Below are 24,228 nucleotides of genomic sequence, written 5' to 3'. Positions count from 1 at the left end.
CTATGTAACTTTGCACTGTCCACTGCTGTAACAAAACAAATTTCCCATGCGTGGGAGTAATAAAGGTTATCTTATCTTATCTTAGATACCATGTTTTTGTTTACAGCCAGCATTTTTTATTTATGTCAATTTTTATTTATTTTTGTTTAAATATGCCAGCTACATTATCTAGAATTTAATTTGATCAATACTTTCCTTGTGCTAGAAGTGGGTATTACAATCATCATTGATTGAAGTGGATCTACTCTGCTCATTTACAATGCTTTAAAAAAAAAACTTCATGAGTTCAGTACGAAAAACTGCAGTCTGACCTTTTGTCCCACACACATTGACAGAGTTTAATATACAGTAACAACCATCATTGCAGCACTGTATTCATAAAAAAAAGAGAACCACCTATGCGTTGTTAGTTTTCATATCCAAAGAAGGACCTGTGTGCCATGAACAGTCACAAAGAAAATCTTGTTAGACCTGAGTTAACATTCACATATCATTTTGCACACAAATGATGCCAAATAAATGCAACGCCAAGCATTTACAGAAGACTGATCTCACAATTTGAAACTTTGACCACGACCTCATCTAAGGCATTTATCTGGGGACACTAAAGATTTTGCATTACCGTAGTATCTGTATCGCCATTACAAACACAGTTTGTGTAAAGTTGTTGTAGTTATTTAATTGCTGATACCATGGATTTTAAAGGGGAATATTTTTTTAATTTTCCTGACAGTTTATTCTTTGGCTCTCGGAGGAGGCGGACGCACTTTTTCTCCTCTCCCTTATCTTCCCTGCTTATGTCCTTGTCTAGTCTCGTGTTTTTTTTGTATTTTCCCTGGAACATTCTCTCACAGTCTGTTCTCTAAAACCTAAAAGAGGAATTATGGATTGGCTCAACTGGTCCCTAAATGCAATTGACACCCTTTCTCAACGAGAAGTTTGGGCTCGGGTGAGCCTGAGTGCTGAAGATATCTACCTATTCGGAACCATGGTAACAGGGTTCTGGCTGATCGGAGCTGGCTTGGCCCTGACTTATCGAAGAATTAAGAAAGCGGAACCGGCTGTTCAAACCCCCACAAGGCTGCCCGCTGCGATTGGAACGATGGGAGAGGCGTGAGTTTCTCAAAATGGGCTCATTGAGTCAGCACGGATAAGATCTTGGAGAGGCTATGGCTGCTGTGAATACTCAGAATAAGATCTCTGACTGCAGACTGGATACATCTCGGAAGGGCTAGCCCGGAATAACATCTCTGGGCGCAAATTGGATGACATCTCGGGGAGGCACACTGCCGTGAGTTCTCAGAATCGGCTCCTTGAGCACAAGAAATGACAACATCACAGAACGCAAGTATGGCGAAGCTCACGGCTCTCCAACGGGAGATTGAGAGACCAGTGTTGAACTGTAGAACTGCTTTGAAATTCAAATGAGCTGTTCGCACTAAAGTAAAAACCACCACCACCCTTTGGCGCCAGCTGCAAGGCTGGAGCTGAACAAAAACACCCTGATAACGACTGTGTTTAGTCTGTTCCTTCCCATTCCATGCAAGGCCACCTGGGTTGGCTGGAAGACTGTTTACTTAGCCTGGCAGGGTGAAGGACACTGTCTCAGCTGAACTCTGGACACACACACACATACATATACTGATACTGATAAGCACTCACTGACACATCACCCTCCCTACCCCGGATCCAACGCCACCTCCAACGCTTACCTCCCCTCTGATGTGGACATCGGGTCAGTTGGAGGCGCAGTCGAAAGATTGCAGCGGTCCCAGATCAGATGTACACACTGGAACTCTTTCCCATGTTGCTTGTCTGTGTTTATTGTGCTATGGTGTGTTGATATCTGTGCATTCCTGTGTTATCCTTTTGTGTTACACATTTCTATGTTTTTTTCCTCTCGCTACCTGGCCTGACCTGTCTCCCCAATGTGATGTTTGTATTGTATGTACGGTCGGCAAGGTCTGTCATCTCGGTTGTGGGCAAAAGACCTGCAGCTGACAAATAAAGGCTATCTCATCATCATCTCATGTCAAACCAGAAGTTAGTGATATCGATAGCCTTTAAGGAATACTAGGAAATGTTCTATATAATCAACAAACCCAACATTTTAACACTTCTGTCAACGCAGTCTGATTTCCCTGTATGACTCTGAGATCTAGTGCCACTCGATCAAAGAAAGAAATGTCATGTTAGTTGGATGCACCATGAATTATCCATAGATAACTCATGCTAAATCATGAAAATGCCACTGTCAGACACCAAAGCTGCTGCTTAACCCACAACGAAGAGTCTTTTGCATTTACTAAGATTATCTTTGACTAATATTATACATTTGTTTTATAATCTAAAACCCTTCACTTTGACATGGGGGAAAAAACATTAACAAAAACAGAAGCAAAAAACCAACGACATCATTAACAAGAAAGAAATCAGGAATGGGCAAATACTTTTTCACAGCACTGTATATTCATGATTGTTCATAGAATTTTATGTTCTTTATTGTCGTATTTCAAAGTGGTATGATAAAGACAACCTTTTTCACACAGTCCATCTCTCTGGCTGTTGATTGCAAAAAATAGCATTGCATACTTCATTGGGTTTTAGCCATCATTATTTCTAACAGGTTTTAATCTGGGAATGTAATGACTTTGTAAATGGGTGTAACAATGCAGTGCTGTGTCTTCCTGATCACTTGCCTTTATAAGTAGACTTTTCTCCTCGAAACCTGAGAAAATTCAGAAAGGATAATCTGTGTTAACAAATTATTTATTCATTTTTTGTGATCAAGAATGGATTTATAGCACTACAAATATTCTTTTAACTAGGTACATTTATATTCTTTAGAGGCAGGTGTAAACGGACAACAGGTCAGAGGTTAGAATTGGAATAGGATTCCAATAAACCTTTTCATTCAATAAATCGTGTATCAATCGTCATACATTAGACGTTATGGGTCAGAAGCTACAGAAAAAAATTACATGGTCACGAACAATTATTTATATTGGATATAGCTAGACCAAATATTCAACATTTTTAATGCGTTCCCAAATGTTAGAACATTTTTATGAAACTTTGAATATGTGCTTCCCCTATGAAGGATGAGTATGTGTAACAGCGCAAAATGTTTTCACATTTTATACTGAGATTTCGGTTTCTAAATCAGTGTAGCATACATTGAAGTTAGTACCATCATTGTATCAGCAAGTGATAGCAGGGATGTAGTAAGTGAATTATGGTATTTGGTTTAACAAAATTTAGTTTGACGAATAAACTGTCATGTATATTCCGGGCCCCTCTAGTGAAGTGGGCCCAAAACCATGACCATATGGTTTTGGCCTGGAGAGCAGCGGCAGAGATAATAGAACTCTGGACGCCAGCGGCGGGGATGGAGGCACTTGGAATCTGGCTGCACTATCAGGCTCTGGCTTAGGTTCAGGCTCTGGTGGAGTGTAGCACACGGGTTCAGGCTCAGGCACACGATCAGATGCCCAGGGACCCACAGGCTTGCGTTCAGATGGCCCAGACTGTCCCACTAGCTCAGGACACTCTGGTTTGGCTAAAGCAGCTCAGCAGGTCATACATTCTCCTCTGGTGACTGTTGGTGCATAGCAGGGCCTACTAGCAGAGGTCTGAGCAGGGCAGGATCAGTCTTTAGGCAAACCAAGCTGTCAAACGGGACCCAGAGATAGTAAACATGGGCGGAATAGGGGACAGAATGTGAAAACACTTTAACTTTTATTACCATGTTGGAGTTTTTCTCAGTGGATGACAGGGTTTGTTCGCTGTGCCATTGGGTCAGGGAATGGGTCCTGAAAGTTGTGTATAAATTGCGCCGAATGACAGTTCAGAGTGCCCGGCCTTGAGGTGCTCCACCTGGTGACTCTGTTGTCTTACTGGGAGACTTCAATGCTACTGTGGACAACAACAGTGAGACCTGGAGAGGCATAATTGGCCTGCCAGATCTCAACCCAAGCAGTGTTCTGTTACTGGCCATCTGTGCACACCACAGTTTGTCCATGACAAACACCATATTTGTACATAAGGCTGCCCATAATGCACGTAGCACCAGGACACCCTAGGCTGGAGGTCAATGATTAATTTTGTGCTGAGCAAATCCGATTTTTTTGTCTGGTTGTTCACACTACAAATAAAATGCGACAGCAAACGCTCTAGTGTGAACGCTCAAAGCGGCCCGAATGCGCAAAAGCAGCATGACGTCACACACAACGCGTTCTGTTTAGACCCAGAGCAAACAATATTGTTTGATTGATGGTCTTTAAAATAAAGACTTCGGACTTTACGTTTCCCAATTTTTGCTTTCAATTATTTTGTTATTTACATAATAATGTAAATAACTTAATAATTATCCTTATTGCTGTTTTAGAGGAGCGGTGCTTCAAAGGATAGTTGCAGATTTCTGTCAGAATCTGCAGATTATACAGTACAAATAAAATGTTCACGTTTCTCCAACGTTGTCTTCCCAACAGTTTCACTGACATCTACACTGGATGGCCAGGAAGCGTTCGTGATGTCTTCTCGGGCGCTTCTGATAATTGGCGTCTGTCTTGTGTCAGTGACGTGAAAGACGGATTTAATGCGACATGACCGTTCAAACAGCAGTCGCTTTCTAAAACATCGGATATGTATCGGTTTCAGTACCACATACGAAACTGACCCAGATCGGATTTAAAAATATCGGATTTGTGTCGTTCACACTGTCATACCATGATTGGATATGGGTCGTGTGATACCCACTAATGTGTGATCACATTTATGTAAATTAATTTAAGTAATTTCACTTTCAATGTAAGTGATATTTCCATTTGGAAATGCCCTAAATAACTACAGTAATTGTAACAGGAAACTTGGTAACTACCCTGGGATATTTGTAGCGGACGCTTCATTTTTATACCAATAGGTGGCAGTGTGAGACCATGGTTTGGCCCGTTGTTAGCAGCCTGAAGCGCATGCTCCGCGCTGTTTTCTCATAATGGCGGAGTATTCAGGAAACGGCAAGCCACGTCTCCCTGTCTGATCATTTCGCTCCTGTTTACAGGACACATATATAGCTGTCTACAGGTGCTGCCACCCGGTACCTGTAACAGTTTTCTGGGGGCTCGTCCGGGATCAGTCCTGCCTTTGAGGCTGGGAGCTGATCCAGTAATACCGGTACTTTGGGCCAAGAGTGGCAAGAAAACACCAACAACTCCAGTCTGCTGGTTGTTACCTACACCTGCTGCTGCCTGATGGAGAATAGATGCTACTGATTGTGCAGGAAATGCATTGGCCATGTGTCACAACTAGCGCAATGGACAAGAAGTAAGGAAAAAAAGACAAATAAGGACTGCTTGGTGCTGCTTGGTGCTGCTTGGTGCTCGGACCATCACCCATCAAGGCAAAAACTGTACGAAAGCTGACATTGTGTGACCCACTGCAAGGGATAGGGAAGCAACCATGGCGGAAGGTGACAGGAGGAGCTTGGTGTGGGCCATCAAGAAAGACCTTCTCACCCTCTCTGCTGATGAACTGTTCCAGATTGCCAAGTCTCTGGGTCCAGTGCCAGGAGTGGATCAGTCTTGCCTTAAGTCAGGGGATGAAGACAGCTGCTTCGAGTACATCAGTGGTTTCATGTGCAGTAAGGCTTTATTAGAGTCAGAAGATCAGGGCATGTCACACTTATTGTCACTGAAAGATGTTGTTGATGCTGTTACCCAGGGTCATGTTTCTGATTTGCAGATACAGGCTGCCACTGGTAATGATTCATGATCTATGTCCAAATGCTCAGCCTCATGATGTCAGTGTTGAAATGAGTCCAACTAATGCAATGTTTTTAGAAGATGGTCATAATAGTGGTACAGAAGTAACTGACAGTGTGACCCAGAATACCAGCTCTACTGCTGTTTCCCAACGTGATATAGAACTACAAAAAATACTCTTCAGTTACGAAGAGCTCTCTAAGAAAATTAAGCAGTACATGCCCACATCAGGTTCTCAACTCACCTCTCAGACACCATCACAGGCTCATTGTAGAAGCACACCACACAATGACAGCTTAGCTGAAACTCAAGCACCCATGAGACATGACAAGGTGGTGTCCCTAAGAGACTTGTCTTACCTCCATCGCAGGGAGTTTAAGATTCACGGGGGCCAGATTGGAGACCAGGGATCAGACATCAGTTATAACAGCATCTGCCACCAGATTGAAGAGGGTCTCAAAGAACAGTTTAATGATGCCGAAATTGTGAGGGCTGTCATGAGAGTTATCAAACCTGGTAATTTCAAAGACATGCTAATGAACAAGGATGAACTGACAGTAGAGGAGCTTAAAGACTTCCTCCATTCTCACCTTGGTGAGCAAAACAACACAGAACTCTTCCAGGAACTCATGTGCACCAAACAAAGTGACAGTGAGACACCACAACAGTTTCTGTATCGAGTCATAGGTCTCAAACAAAAGATCTTGCTCACCTCGAAGCATACCAACTCAGATGTAAAGTACTCAGCCAGTACAGTTCAGGATGTATTTCTTCATACTGTGTATCAAGGACTGGGCCACAAACATAGTGACATTCGTAGAGAGTTAAAGCCACTCCTTGCAGATGCCAATGTCACAGATGAGGCTATCCTTAAGCAAATGAAGAAAGTAATGAGTGATGAAAGTGAAAGACAGCGTCGTCTAGGATCAGTCACCCGTCAGAGAAACACCAATGTGCACAGCACACAAGTTGAGATTAACGGTATGCAGTGTCCTGTATTGAAAGAGGAAAATGCAGGAAAAAGACCTAAGGTGGATATGATCCAGCAGCTGTCAGAGAAAGTGGAAAAACTTGCAAGCATTGTTGAACAAATGACACAGTCACTACAAATAACAGCTGAACAGAGCAGCCAGTACAAGAAAATCAAAACCGATCACCACAGAGAAAGAAAGTATGGCTGTGAAAAGTGCATAGAACAAGACCGCCCCGACTGTCCCCACTGTTTTCACTGTGGTGAGGAAGGCCACTGCGCAGTTGGCTGCATGAAGAAAACAATACGTCAGGGAAACGGGAGCCGGTCCCTGTCACGGGACAAACAGTGACCGTGTCCCACGCTCCGTCCCAATCTGACCTATGTAGTACTAGTGAGACTGTTGCTGTAAGTTTGGCAAAGTGTGACGCTGACACCAAACATAATGTAGTGCCAACCCAGAGACAGAATAACCAAGAAAATAAATCTGCTATACTTCTTGGCAGTTCACCCAACAGTAAAAGTGAAAACTTAGCCAAACTAATTGGAAAAAAAGCTCTCACCCAGTGCCATCTAAATGGTTTAGCGGTTAGTGCTTTGTTGGACACGGGAGCTCAAGTGAGCATGATTGACAGAGAGTGGAAAAATAAGTATCTACCAGATACACCTGTAAGGTCACTTGATGAAGTCATTGATAATGAAGAAGAGTTAAAAGTCCGTGCTGTGAATGGTGACACTCTCCCATTTGATGGCTGGGTGCCAATCACAGTTAATTTGAGAGGGAATGAAGACCCTAATTTGTCAATAACTGTGCCTTTTCTTGTAAGCAGTTTTGTTTTGGAGAGACCGCTGCTGGGTTTCAATGTGATGGAGGAACTTGTGCAGGAACGACCAGGACGGTTCATGCCAACTCTCGTCACCCTGCTTTGCAATGCCATATCAATACCAACAGAAAAGGCAGAGCTCCTGGTAAACCTCATCAAGGCTGATGAAGCCCCTGCACAATGTGGACGTCTGCGGACTGGCAGGTATGACACCCTTATTCCAGCGGGTCAGGTGATTTGGGTTAAGTGTCCAGTCTCACCTGCCATGAACCTGTCCGAATCTGTTTTCCTCTTTGAGCCTGATGATAACAACACACAGCTTGCTGAGCTAGATGTCTGTGAAGGACTGCTTGAAGTGCAAAGCACCAAGAGGCCCTTTGTAGAGGTACCTGTGGGCAACAACACAAAACATAACATCACACTACCAAGGAAAACAGCCCTTGGCAGTATTCATTCTGTTGTGAAGGTGATTACAATGGACTCACTAGGAGAATCTAAGCCCACAGTGACAGCCAATAGTGCCACCTCTACATCTACTCATACCAACTTACCCCTATGGCAGCCTCCTGTCGACCTCAGCCATCTTAATGAGGAACAACGGGCAAAAGTTAACAAAATGCTTTGCAAGGAAGCTGGGGCCTTTGCTCGTGACAGTAGTGATATAGGATGCATACCCAGTTTGCAAATGGCAATCAACTTGAAAGATGATATCCCTGTTCAGAAAACCTACTCATCCATCCCTAAGCCACTTTTTAAAGAGGTTAAAGAGTACATACAAGAACTTTTGGTAAAAAGCTGGATAGTAAAGTCTCAGTCCCCGTACGCCGCCCCAGTCGTCTGTGTCAGAAAGAAAGATGGCAGTTTACGCTTATGCATAGACTATCGCCTCCTGAACAAAAAGACTGTTCCCGATCGACACCCACTGCCCAGGATACAGGATCTGATTGATACTCTGGGTGGGTACTCGTGGTTTAGCATCTTAGACCAAGGAAAAGCTTACCACCAGGGTTTTGTAGCTGAGGGCTCTCGCCACCTCACCGCCTTCATAACACCATGGGGTCTTTATGAATGGGTTCGCATCCCATTTGGTCTCACAAATGCCCCAGCTGCTTTTCAGCGGAGCATGGAAGAGATGCTTGGCTCTCTTAGAGATTGTTGTGATATTTTGATACCACGGTAGCATTTACAGGATATTGCTTTGTAGTGAAAACTGTTACTCAATAAGGCCCATTTACTAGTTGTTTTTCTCTTTCTCTCTGACCCAAGAATTGATGTGTAAGAATCACAGGCTGGTACCCCAAGGTCGAAAATACCACAGAGACGAGACCACTTCCTTACTCCCATCCTCCCTTCTTTATCTCTTAGAAAAAGGCTCGTTAAAGGCCAGGTGGTTTGTTTCAGAATTCACTAATGAAAGAACTCTGTATTCTATGTCTAGGAGTGTATTTTGCTGGGATGATCATAAATTGTAGCTGAAGAGAGAAACTACACAAAGGATACTTCTTTGCTCACAAGGCAGGAAGACGTTTCCTTATTTGGTCTGTACCGGTTTGAACTGAGAATCTGCTGACACACGAACCTTTTTCCTCTATATAAGCTGTTGTATGATAAATAAACCTCTGAGTCAGTTTGGAATGACACCTAGAACGGTCTCCGTGTCTTCTTGTTCTTCTGAACTGCTCCCGGTACTCCGGCCGGTACCGTGATTGCCCGTTGATCATGCATGAGAATATTTTAATTTTGTTATATGTTAAAGGATGAACTCTGCTTATTGGTGCCCACGCTTTAGGAGGAAACTCGATCTATGACAGAGATTTCCTTCAGAGATGAATGTTGCATCCCATACCTCGACGATGTACTTTGCTATGCAAAAACATTTGACGACCATGTTGAGACCCTCCTCAAGGTTCTCCAGGCACTCCAAGAGCATGGAGTAAAATTGAGGCCGGAGAAATGTGACCTCTTCAAACAAGAAGTCAGATATGTGGGTCGGCTTGTGTCCGCTAAAGGAGTCAAAATAGACCCGGCAGACCTGGAGGCTGTCAAAACCCTGACATCTAAGACACCTCAAACAGTTGGTGATGTGAGGAAGCTGGCAGGCTTTCTAAGCTACTACCGCTCGTATATCCAGGATTTTTCCCGGATAGCTAAACCAATCTATGAACTCCTTCAGACCAAGCCAGGCAAAACTCAGTGTCCAAAATCTGTGAGAAACAGCAAACACCCACAGCTGTCCTCTCGAGAGCACGTTGAGTGGACCCTGAAACACCAGAGAGCGTTAGAACAGTTGGTGACCCTCCTCACCAACCCCCCTGTTCTGACATATCCCGATTTTAGCCTGCCTTTCACATTGCATACAGATGCATCTGACCAGGGCTTAGGAGCTGTCCTGTATCAGCGTCAACATGGGAAATTGAGAGTAATTGGCTATGGATCTAGGACTCTGACACAAGCAGAACGCAATTACCACCTGCATAGTGGAAAATTAGAGTTCCTTGCGTTGAAATGGGCTGTATGTGAAAAATTCCGTGACTACCTGTACTATGCCCCACACTTCACAGTTTATACAGATAACAACCCCCTAACCTATGTAATGAGTACCGCAAAGTTAAACGCAGTGGGACAGGTTGGAGAGCTCTCAGATTTCCAGTTCGACATCAGATACAGGCCAGGAAAGTCAAATGTAGACGCAGACACTCTTTCTCGTCTCCCCTTGGATATAGAGAAATATGAAACTGCTTGTACAGAGGGATTTCCAGATGAGGCAGTGCAGGCAGTCTGGGATGGAAGCCAGGTGGCCAGACAGAAAGATGTTGCTTGGGTAGCCATGCTCAATATCTCTTCTCTGGACCCCCATCAGCAGCCTCATATCAACTCGCTGAGCATCAGCCATGATGATCTGGTTAAAGCTCAAAGAGAGGATCCAGCCATTGGCCAAATCCTCAAGCTGAAACTAGATGGAGCAAAACTGACAGATGAAATACGCAAGATGGTAAGAGGAACTGCCCATAAACTCCTCCACGAGTGGGGTAAGTTACATCTTGAAAATGACCTCTTGTATAGATGTACCAGTGACAGAAGACAATTAGTGCTTCCTGCCAAGTACAGGACTTTAGCATTAAGACATTTACATGACACGATGGGTCATGTTGGGACAGACCGAGTGCTACATCTCGCAAGGGACAGATTCTATTGGCCCTTTATGGCTAAGGACATTGAAGCCTATGTGACCCAGAAGTGTCCCTGTATCATGTCCAAGAAACCAGTAACACACGTCAGGGCTCCCATGGGTAGTATAAAATTGGACTACCCTTTAGAACTGGTGTGTATTGACTTTTTGCATTTGGAAGCCAGCTGTGGAGGGTATGAGTATATTCTCGTGGTAATTGACCATTTCACTAGATTTGCTCAAGCATACCCCACAAGGAACAAGAGTGGGAAAACAGCTGCTGAACGGATTTTCCAGGATTTCATACCCAGATTTGGATACCCATCCAAACTACATCACGACCAGGGTCGTGAATTTGAGAATGAACTGTTCAGGACACTACAGAAATTATCTGGTGTCAGACATTCTAGAACATCACCTTACCATCCTCAAAGTAACCCTTCAGAACGTCTCAACAGGACAATACTCCAGATGTTGAGAACATTAACCGAAAAGGAAAAAGTACAGTGGAAAGACCACCTCCCACATCTTGTACATGCGTACAACTGTACTCGACATGAGTCCACCGGCTACTCACCATTCTATCTCCTCTATGGACGACACCCGCATCTACCAGTTGATCTGCTGTTTGGATTGAAGGGGGAGAATGAAACATACTCACCTACAGGATATGCCAAGAAATGGGCCGAACGAATGTCGGAAGCTTATCGGATTGCTAGTGAAAATAGCAAGAAGTCTAGTGCAAGAGGCAAAATAACATATGATAAAAAGGCAAAAGGAGTCATGCTTCAGCCAGGAGACAGAGTTCTGGTCAGAAACCTCAGTGAGCGGGGAGGACCTGGCAAGTTGAGATCATATTGGGAGAGGACTATTTATCAAATCAAATCACTTTTTATTGTCACATCACATGTGCAGGCACACTGGCACAGCACATGCGAGTGAAATTCTTGTGTGCGAGCCCCACAAGCAACAGAGATGTGCAAACACAACAACACAAATGAGCAAAATACAAGAATGGCCAACCTGAAACTAATAAATATATGTACAATATATAATAGTGTATGCATTTCTGGATGTGTATACTAAATATTTTCCTACGTGTGTGTGTGTGTGTGTGTGTGTGTGTGTGTATACATTTTTACAAATTAAATAGTAAAAAAATAAAATAATAATAATAATAATAATAATAAAATATATAAAATATACAGAGTTGAATATGTGCAAAACAAGTGGCATTTATATACAGTGTGGAGTGCATAATGTTGAAGTTCCAGTAGTGAAGCTGAGGTGTCTATGACGTGTTCAGCAGTCTGATGGCCTGATGGAAAAAGCTGTCTCTCAGTCTGCTGGTACGGGACCGGATGCTGCAGAACCTCCTTCCTGATGGAAGCAGTCTGAACAGTTTATGGCTGGGGTGACTGGAGTCCTTGATGATCCTCCCCGCTTTCCTCAGGCACCGCTTCCTGTAGATGTCTTGGAGGGAGGGAAGCTCACCTCCAATTATCCGTTCAGAGCACCGCACTACTCGCTGGAGAGCTTTGCAGTTGTAGGCGGTGCTGTTGCCATACCAGGTGGTGATGCATCCAGTGAGGATGCTCTCAATGGCACAGTGATAGAAGGTCCTGAGGATGCGGGGGCTCATGCCGAATCTTTTCCGTCTCCTGAGAAAGAAGAGGCGCTGCTGCGCCTTCTTCACTGTTTTGTTTGTGTGTACTGACCACGTAAGATCCTCAGCCAGGTGTACGCCAAGGAACCGGAAGCTGCTCACTCTCTCCACAGCAGCGCCGTTGATGGTGATGGGGGTGTGTACTTCTCTGCACCTCCGGAAGTCCACTATCAACTCCTTTGTCTTTGCGACGTTGAGGGTGAGATGGTTGTCTTGACACCAGTGGGTCAGGGCGCTGACCTCCTCCCTGTAAGCCGTCTCATCACCGTTGGTGATAAGACCCACCACTGTAGTGTCGTCCGCAAACTTCACAATGATGTTGGAGCTGTTAGTGGCTGTGCAGTCGTAGGTGTAGAGTGAGTACAGGAGAGGGCTCAGTACACACCCCTGTGGAGCACCAGTGTTCAGTGTGATGGGGGATGAGGTGATGCTGCCCAGTCTGACCACCTGGCGTCTGTCAGACAGGAAGCTAAGGATCCAGCTGCAGAGGGAGCTGCTCAGTCCTAGATCCTGCAGTTTCCTGTCCAGCTTCGAGGGAACGATGGTATTGAATGCTGAGCTGTAATCTACAAACAGCATCCTCACATACGTGTCTCTCTTCTCCAGGTGTGACAGGGCAGTGTGTAGTGTCAGGGCTATGGCATCATCAGTGGACCTGTTGTGGCGGTATGCAAACTGTAGAGGGTCCAGTGAGTCGGGTAGTGCAGAGCAGATGAAGTCCCTGACCAGCTTCTCGAAGCATTTGCTTACGATGGGGGTCAGGGCTACAGGTCGCCAGTCGTTCAATGAGGAGATGGTGGAGGATTTGGGTACAGGGACGATGGTGGCCATTTTGAAGCAGGCTGGGACTACAGACAGAGAGAGGGAAAGGTTGAAGATGTGCGTGAACACTCCAGCCAGCTGAGCCGCGCATGACCTGAGGACGCGGCCGGGAATCCCGTCCGGACCAGTAGCTTTGCGTGCGTTCACCTTCCTGAAGCACTTCCGCACATCCTCCTCAGACACAGTGTGCGCACTGACGTCATCCGCGGTGCGCACACTGTCCGGTCTCATGGTGTTCGCTGTGTCGAATCTAGCGTAGAATACGTTTAGATCCTCACACAGAGAGGCCGTGGTCTGCGGTGTGCTGGTTTTCCCTCTAAAGTCTGTGATCGTGTTTAGTCCCTGCCACATACTCCGAGGGTTGTCAAACTGTTGTTCCACCCTGTCCCTGTACTCACGTTTGGCTGCTTTGATCGTCTTCTGGAGTTGGTAATGTGCGTGTTTGTAGTCCGATGTGTTCGCGGAGGCAAAGGCGGTGTTCCGTGCCGCGCGAACATCTCCGTTAATCCAGGGTTTTTGATTTGGGAAGGATTTGACTGTTCTGGATGGGACGACATCTTCCACGCATTTCCTGATAAATCCACAGACTGAGTCTGTGTATTCATCAATGTCTCTGGCGGCCACGTGAAACATTTCCCAGTCCGCGTGATCAAAACAGTCCCGCAGCGCAGACTCCGATTGGTCCGTCCAACAGTGCACCGCCCTCCGGGTTGGAGCTTCCTGTTTCAGCTTCTGCCTGTAGGCGGGCAGGAGCAGGATGGAGCAGTGATCTGATTGGCCGAATGGGGCGCGGGGGAGGGCTTTGTACGCATCCCGGAAAGAGGTGTAACAGTGGTCGAGTTGCCGGTTTCCACGTGTGTTGAAAAGGATGTGTTGATGGAGTTTTGGTGAGACTTTCTTCAGGTTTCCCTTATTAAAGTCTCCGGCTGTGATAAACGCTGCCTCTGGGTGTGCGGTTTCCTCGCTGCTGATCGCGCTGTACAGTTCCCTGAGTGCACGGTCAGTGTCGGCTTGTGGGGGAATGTAAACAGCCGTAATAATCACTGCTGTAAATTCCCTCGGTAGCCAGAATGGCCGGCACTTAATCATCAGGTACTCCAGGTCCGGTGAGCAGAAGGATTTGACCGGGTGCACGTTCGCATAATCACACCAGCTGTTGTTGATCATGAAACACACACCACCGCCTCTGCTTTTCCCAGTAAGATCCTGTGACCTGTCCGCGCGGTGCACAGAGAACCCCGGCAGTTGTATTGCGGAGTCCGGTACTTTGTCCGATAGCCAGGTTTCTGTGAGGCAGATCACGCAGCAGTCCCGCATCTCTCGCTGGAATGAGATCCGTGCCCGAAGCTCGCACAGCTTGTTCTCCAGAGACTGCATATTAGCCAGTAATAAACTGGGTAACGGTGGTCTGTAAGTGCGCCGTCTCAGTCGAACCAGAACGCCAGATCTTCTCCCTCTGCGTCGGCGTTTGCGGCCTCCAGGGCCAGAGAACAAAGGCGTCTCAGGTGAGATGAATGGGGGGTCTGCAAACGGAGTGTCCGTGTTGCAAAACTTGAACTCCGGAAAGTTATAAGAAAGACCGTCTTTTATGTCCAGTAAGGTTTGTCGGTCGTACACAAGGAGACAAGTGCTGCTCGTGAAAAAATAAAGGAAAAGTAAAATTAAACACAGAAGAAAGCCGTTGCTTGGGGGAGCTCGCGACGAGGCTGCCATACTCGGCGCCATCTTGATCATATAGTAAAAGAGCAGCTAACAGATAGCCCAGTTTACGTAGTCCATCCTGAAGCTGGAGACCCAAAAAGAACCCGAACATTGCATCGCAATCTGCTGTTACTTGTAAATAACTTACCTGTTCAAGTCACTCCCCCCCCCCCCTGGCAAAGCCTGCGATTGGAAAGACAACACGCAACAGACGAAGGATGGAAAGATCTGCAGATGCACAAAGACAAACAGACATGTGGGATAACTCTGACAGCGGTTCTGAGAGTGATTGCTCGGGGTACTGGCTAAGAGCACCTGTTGAAAGGACTGTGAGAAGGAACCTGGACCATGAGCAACACCCTGCATCTCAGTCATACCAGACCAAAGAACCTATTAGAGTGACAACAAACACACAAAATGGACATTCACCTGTGCAGACGATGGAAGACATGCTGACTATGCCTGAGCATTCACCATCCGTCAGCATTGAACAATTCGAAGAGGAAACTGGGAGAGAATGCTCACACCTGCCATGTTCTCTGAGAGAGGAGATGGAAGAAATGCAAGTGGGTAGTGACAACCTATCTGAACCCAGAGGGTCTGGTGAGGAGTGTGAAACTCATTCGCAGTCTAACGTACAGGTTCAACCACCGGGACATACTTGTACGGACATTAGAAGATCTACCTGTCACAGGAAGCTACGACAGTTTCTGACTTATGAATCACTGGGTAAACCCTCAGTGCAGTCACATGCGGCAGTTAATCTAGTTGGGGAACGCACAGCACCACAGTTACCTGCCACAACCATACCATCATACACTGTATTTCCATACCCACCATTGGCAATTGTGCCGCCCGTGTGTATGTCACAGTCACCAATGTACTGCACCCCAATACCATACTCACCATACCAGTATCACGCATCACTGACCCCATCTGCATACACACCACCCCCACTGCTTGTTTCATAACTAGTTCTTGGACTGATAAGAGTTAATAAGAATTTGAGAATCAAAAGTTAAAAATGTCATGATTTTGTGAATGTTGGGAGCCATTTTATTTTTGTCAGGGAGTGTGTGATACCCACTAATGTGTGATCACATTTATGTAAATTAATTTAAGTAATTTCACTTTCAATGTAAGTGATATTTCCATTTGGAAATCCCCTAAATAACTACAGTAATTGTAACAGGAAACTTGGTAACTACCCTGGGATATTTGTAGCGGACGCTTCATTTTTATACCAATAGGTGGCAGTGTGAGACCATGGTTTGGCCTGTTGTTAGCAGCCTGAAGCGCATGCTCCGCGCTGTTTTCTCATAATGGCGGAGTATTCAGGAAACGGCAAGCCACGTCTCCCTGTCTGATCATTTCTCTCCTGTTTACAGGACACATATATAGCTGTCTACAGGTGCTGCCACCCGGTACCTGTAACAGTCGCATAGGGTCAAAAAAATCAGATTTCATGCGCTTTCGCCAGCAGTGTAGCCTTTATGTAAAAGCAAAGCTCTCGATTTAACAGCTGATCTACATCCCCAACCTCACCTTTGGTCACAAATTTTGGGTAGTGACCGAAAGAATGAGATCGCAGACGCAAGCGGATGAGGAGTTCTCTGAGGAGCTGTGAGTAAGCATTGGTATTCCTGCATGAGAAGGACAGTCTTGAACCTTTTATGTCATTTACTGAATTTGCTTAACTAGAAGTTCAATGTTAATTAATCTGCTCACTGTGTGGCTTGTTCATGCTGGTAAGACTAGCTGATATGTTACACACATGTAAGCTGTAAACAAAATGATTTTGGTGTTCTGTTATGTAATATAGCGTGTATATGCGTGTATTTACAATTTATCAGTCACTGATATAAATTTATATAAGAGTTCAGGGGAGAACTGTTTGTTTCCATTAGCTATCTTAAAGGATGTTTTCTCTTTTTTTTTTTTTTTTTTTTTTACTAAACTCACAAGGTTTCTGGGCAATCTGATGAGCTACCATTAATATAAAAGCCCTCAAGACATACAGTAGGATTTAGGATTAACCGTCTTTAGTATGCTGTCTGAGAATATGTGATGTGGCTGCTGTATAGCTGTTGTGAAATATGCACAGGTTATTCTGATGGAAAGGCAGTTCTAATACTTGACATGGAGTGTGCGTTTTCTGTTGGATAACATACAGTGGGGCAAAAAAGTATTTAGTCAGCCATCGATTGTGCAAGTTCCCCCACCTAAAATGATGACAGAGGTCAGTAATTTGCACCAGAGGTACACTTCAACTGTGAGAGACAGAATGTGAAAAAAAAATCCATGAATCCACATGGTAGGATTTGTAAAGAATTTATTCGTAAATCAGGGTGGAAAATAAATATTTGGTCAATAACAAAAATACAACTCAATACTTTGTAACATAACCTTTGTTGGCAATAACAGAGGTCAAACGTTTACTATAGGTCTTTACCAGGTTTGCACACACAGTAGCTGGTATTTTGGCCCATTCCTCCATGCAGATCTTCTCGAGAGCAGTGATGTTTTGGGGCTGTCGCCGAGCAACACGGACTTTCAACTCCGATTTTCTTTGGGGTTGAGGTCTGGAGACTGGCTAGGCCACTCCAGGACTTTCAAATGCTTCTTACGGAGCCACTCCTTTGTTGCCCGGGCGGTGTGTTTTGGATCATTGTCATGTTGGAAGACCCAGCCTCGTTTCATCTTCAAAGTTGTCACTGATGGAAGGAGTTTTTGGCTCAAAATCTCACGATACATGGCCCCATTCATTCTGTCCTTAACACGGATCAGTCGTCCTGTCCCCTTGGCAGAAAAACAGCCCCATAGCATGATGTTTCCACCCCCATGCTTCACAGTAGGTATGGTGTTCTTGGGATGCAACTCCGTATTCTTCTTCCTCCAAACACGACGAGTTGAGTTTATACCAAAAAGTTCTACTTTGGTTTCATCTGACCACATGACATTCTCCCAATCCTCTGCTGTATCATCCATGTGCTCTCTGGTAAACTTCAGACGGGCCTGGACATGCACTGGCTTCAGCAGCGGAACACGTCTGGCACTGCGGGATTTGATTCCCTGCCGTTGTAGTGCGTTACTTTTGTTACGTGCCAAGAGGTGTGGCTTTGCTGTTGGTGTTCTATTTATCTTTCAGGTGTCAGGCCTCCACCTATTGGCCAGTTCGAAGTTGATTGGCAGGTGTCTATTGGCTGGTCTGGGCACAGTTGGCCGATCACACTCCAAGGAACACTACAAATGAGCAGCTCCCTGGCCAGCTGGGGGCTGCTGGCTTCTGCTTTGACAAACATTTGCGAACAGGCTTCTTTATATTGTGTGTGGTGGGAGGCTGGACAGGTAATCTGGGGTACCCTATACACTGGTTGTAGATTTTACTCTGGTAGTCACACTAGGTTATGCGGTTGATGCCACTCTTGTATGTTTTCACTGACGAGTAGCTAGCAACTTTTGTTTTGCATTTTTCATTCAGTTAGGTTAGGCCCTGGAAGCTATCGACCTCTTTTTGTTTTATTAATTTCTTTGATTTGGATCAACCGCCCAGTCCTCCTCCCCCACCTCTTTTCTGTTGTTAAGTTTGACTATCCAGGCAAGCAACCAATAAATCCTGCCTGATACTTAACTATTCTGTGGTCTTCCTCCTTCATTGATTGTGGTTGTCCAGTGTTGCTGTCTCTTTCCTGCCTTTGCCTCCGCCATGGTGGGGGGGACGTAACACAAGTGGTGGCTCGTCCGGGATCGTTTTATGCTGTGGACAACCTATATTAATGAAAGTGTGTCGTGATTTTAGGGTGTCAACGTCTCATGGTTGCAGTCGGAGATGAGTTTTGACCTGCTTGATTTTGTTAATCAGCCTAGCGTTGATAAAATTGACTTGTGTCGCAAAGACGACTTGTTAAGTATTGCTGCCCAGTATAAACTTTCCGTACCAAAGTATGGAATGAAGAAGGATATTAAGCAGGCTTTGTTGGAGGGGTTAATCGAGTTGGGTATTTTAATTAGCCCTGCTACAACTGAGGTACCTTCTCAGTACCCTTTAACTTCCCCTGGAGCCTCTGCTAATCCAGCTTCTCCAGAGAGAACTGAAGAGCAAGCTCTGCTTGCTACACCTCCGGGTGCCCAAGTTAAGTCGGATGTGGCTCCCCAAACTCTGCCTCACTTTAAGCCTTTCACTCCAGAATCCCAAATATCTAGCAGTGATGCAAAACTTAAGGTTCGCTTACTACGTTTACAGTTAGAGGCACAAGAGAAGGATAAGGTGCGTAAAGCAGATTATGATCTCCGGCTGGAGGTCCGTAGGCTTGAGATAGAAGCTGAAAAGGAAGTCAGGTTAAAGCAGCTTGAAGTAGAAGCACTGAGGGTGTCATCAGGGCAGAAAACAGATGCCACTAAAGAAATCCAAAAAGTCTCCCCGGAAAGTGTTAATGTTAGCAAACATATTGCTCTAGTACCTACCTTTCGTGAGACTGAGGTAGATTCGTACTTCTGAAAAGGTGGCTACTCTGAAAAGGTGGCTACTGCTCTGAAATGGCCAAGAGACATGTGGCCCATTTTACTTTTGTGTAAATTAGTGGGCAAAGCTCAGGAGGTAGTAGCTTCACTTTCGCTAGAGCAAAGCATGAAATACGAAGTGTTGAAGGAAACAATTGTACGTGCCTATGAACTGGTACCTGAGGCCTACAGGCAGAAATTTAGGAACCACAAGAAGTCCAGCGGTCAAACATATGTGGAGTTTGCACATGAAAAAGGGGCTCTTTTTGATAAGTGGTGTGCTGCTAACGGAGTTGGGGATGATTATGAGTCTCTGCGCGAGTTAATGCTACTGGAGGATTTTAAAAATTCATTACCTGAGAGACTCATAATGTTCTTAAATGAACAGAAGGTGACATCAATGTCCAAAGCAGCTGTGTTGGCCGATGAGTTTGTGTTAACACATAAGAATGTTTTTACCCCTATTTCCCATCCAGATAGGCGTGAATGCTTTTATTGCCACAAGAAAAGTCATCTCATTGCAGATTGTCAGGCATTTTAGCGTAAACAGCAACTATCCTCACAACCAAAAGGGGTGGGACTGATTAAAGCTACAGAGAATGGGAGGACATTTCAACCGAACAATAACCACCCTGATCCCTGTTTCAAACCATTCATTCTAGAGGGAGTGGTTTCGCTGACTGGGAATCCAAAAGATCAACAGCCAGTAAAAATGCTGAGAGATACAGGGGCCTCTCAGTCCATCATTAGAGAAAACGTCTTACCGTTTTCTGAGGAGTCATTTTGCCAGTCCAGTGTTATTGTCCAGGGAGTAGAACTCGGATTTGTATCTGCCCCTCTGCACACTATTCACATTCAGTCTTCATTAGTCAGTGGGATTGTTAAAGTGGCTATTCGTTCTGCGTTGCCCATACCAGGTATTGACTTCATCCTAGGTAATGACCTTGCTGGAGGCAAGGTCATACCCGTTCCTGAAGTGTTAGACAGACCTGAGCTGAGCCTAGATTCTGACTCAGCCCAAGACCAGCCTGCCATTTTTCCAGCTTGTGTAGTTACGAGGGCCCAGACAAAAAAGTATGGTCCTGACTTGGCCGATTCCTTCATGAGGTCAGATCCCTTTGGTGACGTGATCAAATTTACCTCTGGATCTAAGGTTCAGGCCACAGTTCCACCTGCTGACAAAACAGAACCAATCCTGGATTTGCCAGTCTCCCGAGAGGAGTTCATTACTGCACAGAAAAATGATGTAACCCTGTCCAAGTGTCATTCTTCTACCCTCAGTCAACAGGATGCCAAGAAGAAAAAGCTGGCTTACTTCTCAGACGAAGGTCTTCTGATGCGCAGATGGACAAGTGAGGTCTCGGAAGACGCAGACTGGTCTGCAGTTTATCAGGTGGTTGTACCTACTGCTTATCGTACCCAGGTACTGTCCTTAGCACATGCCCATCCATGGTCAGGACATTTGGGGGTTAACAAGACATACAGCAGAATTCTGAAACATTTCTTCTGACCAGGACTGAAATCTGATGTTGTTCAATACTGCCGTACTTGCCATGTATGCCAAATGACTGGCAAGCCAAACCAAATAATCCCACCAGCTCCTCTCTGTCCTATCCCAGTAGTAGAGGAGCCATTTCAAAAAGTGATTGTTGACTGTGTGGGGGCCTCTACCTAAATCTAAAACTGGAAACCAGTTTCTATTGATGGTCATGTGCGTTTCAACTAGGTTGCAACGTTTCAGAGACTGGTTAATAAAGTGTTGGGAAACATCCCCAACTGCAGAGCATACTTGGATGACATCATTGTGTATAGCAGTGACTGGTCAACCCACATGCTACATTGAAAGAAGTCTTCATTAGCCTAGAAAATGCATCTCTCACTTTGAACCTTGCCAAATGTGATTTTGCTAGAGGCAGTGTCCTCTACCTTGGCCAGCAAGTTGGTCTAGGAAAAGTGCGCCCTGCAGATGCCAAAGTCACTGCGATTAGGGAGTTCCCCCAACCAACCACCAGGAGAGAACTGCGGCGTTTCCTTGGGATGACAGGATATTACCGACGATTTTGTAAGAATTTCTCTTCTGTTGCTGCCCCTCTCACTGACTTAACCAGTCCCTCAAAGCTGTTTATTTGGTCTGAGAGTTGCCAGCAGGCTTTCGAAAGCCTCAAGGGCTTACTTTGTTGCACCCCTGTTTTGTCTGCTCCTAACTTCTCTTTACCGTTCAAACTGGAAATAGATGCCAGCACAGTTGGGGCAGGAGCGGTGCTTCTCCAGGAGGATACATCTCTCGGAAGTTTGATAAACATCAGCTGAGGTATTCTACCATTGAAAGACCGACCCTTGCTTTGTTGTGGGCCTTGCAACATTTTGAAGTCTATACAGAGTCAGGTCAGAGTTCAGTTCAAGGATTCACAGATCACAACCCTTTAGTTTTCCTCTCTAAAATGTATAATCACAACCAGCGGCTTATGCGTTGGTCACTGATTATTCAGAATTATACCCTCAATATCCATCACAAAAAAGGTTCAGAAAACATTGTAGCAGACGCACTCTCCCGTGCTGTTTAGAGAGGTCACCAAACCCTGAGTTTGGTTCTTTAAGGGTGGGGGTGTTACGTGCCAAGAGGTGTGGCTTTGCTTTTGATGTTCTATTTATCTTTCAGGTGTCAGGCCTCCACCTATTGGCAGGTGTCTATTGGCTGGTCTGGGCACAGTTGGCCAATCACACTCCAAGGAACACTACAAATGAGCAGCTCCCTGGCCAGCTGGGGGCTGCTGGCTTCTGCTTTGACAAACATTTGCGAACAGGCTTCTTTATATTGTGTGTGGTGGGAGGCTGGACAGGTAAGCTGGGGTACCCTATACACTGGTTGTAGATTTTACTCTGTTAGTCACACTAGGTTATGCGGTTGATGCCACTCTTGTATGTTTTCACTGACCTTTTGTCGAGTAACTAGGTAGGACTTTTGTTTTGCATTTTTCTTTCAGTTAGGTTAGGCCCTGGAAGCTATCGACCTCTTTTTGTTTTATTAATTTCTTTGATTTAGATCAACCGCCCAGTCCTCCTCCCCCACCTCTTTTCTGTTGTTAAGTTTGACTATCCAGGCAAGCAACCAATAAATCCTGCCTGTTCTGTGGTCTTCCTCCTTCATTGATTGTGGTTGTCCAGTGTTGCTGTCTCCTTCCTACCTTTGCCTCCGCCATGGTGGGGGGGACGTAACACTTTTGTTCCAGCTCTCTGCAGGTCATTCACCAGGTCCCCCCGTGTGGTTCTGGGATCTTTGCTCACCGTTCTCATGATCATTTTGACCCCACGGGATGAGATCTTGTGTGGAGCCCCAGATCGAGGGAGATTATCAGTGGTCTTGTATGTCTTCCATTTTCTGATGATTGCTCCCACAGTTGATTTTTTCACACCAAGCTGCTTGCCTATTGTAGATTCACTCTTCCCAGTCTGGTGCAGGTCTACAATACTTTTCCTGGTGTCCTTCGAAAGCTCTTTGGTCTTGGCCATGGCGGAGTTTGGAGTCTGACTGTTTGAGGCTGTGGACAGGTGTCTTTTATACAAATGATGAGTTCAAACAGGTGCCATTCATACAGGTAACAAGTGGGGGACAGAAAAGCTTCTTACAGAAGACGTTACAGGTCTGTGAGAGCCAGAGATTTTCCTTGTTTGAGGTGACCAAATACTTATTTTCCACCCTGATTTACGAATAAATTCTTTACAAATCCTACCATGTGGATTCATGGATTTTTTTTCACATTCTGTCTCTCACAGTTGAAGTGTACCTCTGGTGCAAATTACTGACCCCTGTCATCATTTTAAGTGGGGGAACTTGCACAATCAGTGGCTGACTAAATACTTTTTTGCCCCACTGTATGGACTTTCTTTGAAAAATGAAGTAAAAGGGCAGCTGTTAGTGATGTGTTGGTCGCGAATAAAACAGCTCTTTGAAGTGAAGGAGGCAAGTGTGTTTTGGGTTTTTTTCTTTCTCTCACCCTTTCTCTCTGTGGGGAGGGGCGGTAGTTACACTCGCAGTAGCACAGGAACAAAGCGGGAGGAAAGAGAGAGAAAGAGAGCCAGTGACAACAACAAGAGATAACATCGTCACATTAGAAAGGTGTAGCAACTATTTTCAGTTGCGGATGATAAAGAATTCAGAAAGTTTATTCATGCAGTGAGTCCTGTGTATGCAATTCCAAGCAGGAAAACACTCCCAAAAAAATCCTCCCAGGCCCATATGACAGAGAATGTGCATCTTCTTTTTGTTTTGCATATTTTAATATATGTTTTATTGTGTTGTGGTTTGCAGTGTTTTGTGTTGTTTCACTTTAAATTTGTTTAAAAGGAAAATGCTGAAAAATTAAATAGTTAAAAGTTGAAATGTAAATAGTTGTGTTTTGTATTATATGATTTATTTAGATGCCAAAGCTTATATGAATAGTGGTATTGTAAAGCGCTTTGGGTGCCTTGAAAAGCGCTATATAAATCCAATCCATTATTATTATTCATTATTATTTATTACATTTTATGTGGTGTGAATAAATAAAAGTATATTTACTATGGCCCCTAGAGACAAAGGACATACAAATTCCAAAACATATACAAACTCTGAAGCACGTACAAACTGCAAAACACAACGGAAGTGCTCCAGGATGCAGTTTTGAGTTACCCTAGTGGCTACACAAGCCGGGAAGTACCAACGGCCGCATTTGGTGTGTGGTAGTAGCAGGAAAATGAACTTTTTAAAAAAAATTATTTGAATATATATGATTATTTGTGTATAAATACACAAATAATACACATACACTTTCAATTGT

The sequence above is a fragment of the Aulonocara sp. 'chitande type north' Nkhata Bay genome, linkage group LG9 (assembly GCF_057382095.1).
Source record: "Aulonocara sp. 'chitande type north' Nkhata Bay isolate Kocher_YH1m ecotype deep benthic linkage group LG9, A_spYH_male_GT1.1, whole genome shotgun sequence".
NCBI lineage: Eukaryota > Metazoa > Chordata > Actinopteri > Cichliformes > Cichlidae > Aulonocara > Aulonocara sp. 'chitande type north' Nkhata Bay.
The sequence above is the reverse complement of the archived record's forward strand: the minus strand, read 5'-3'. Positions refer to the sequence as shown.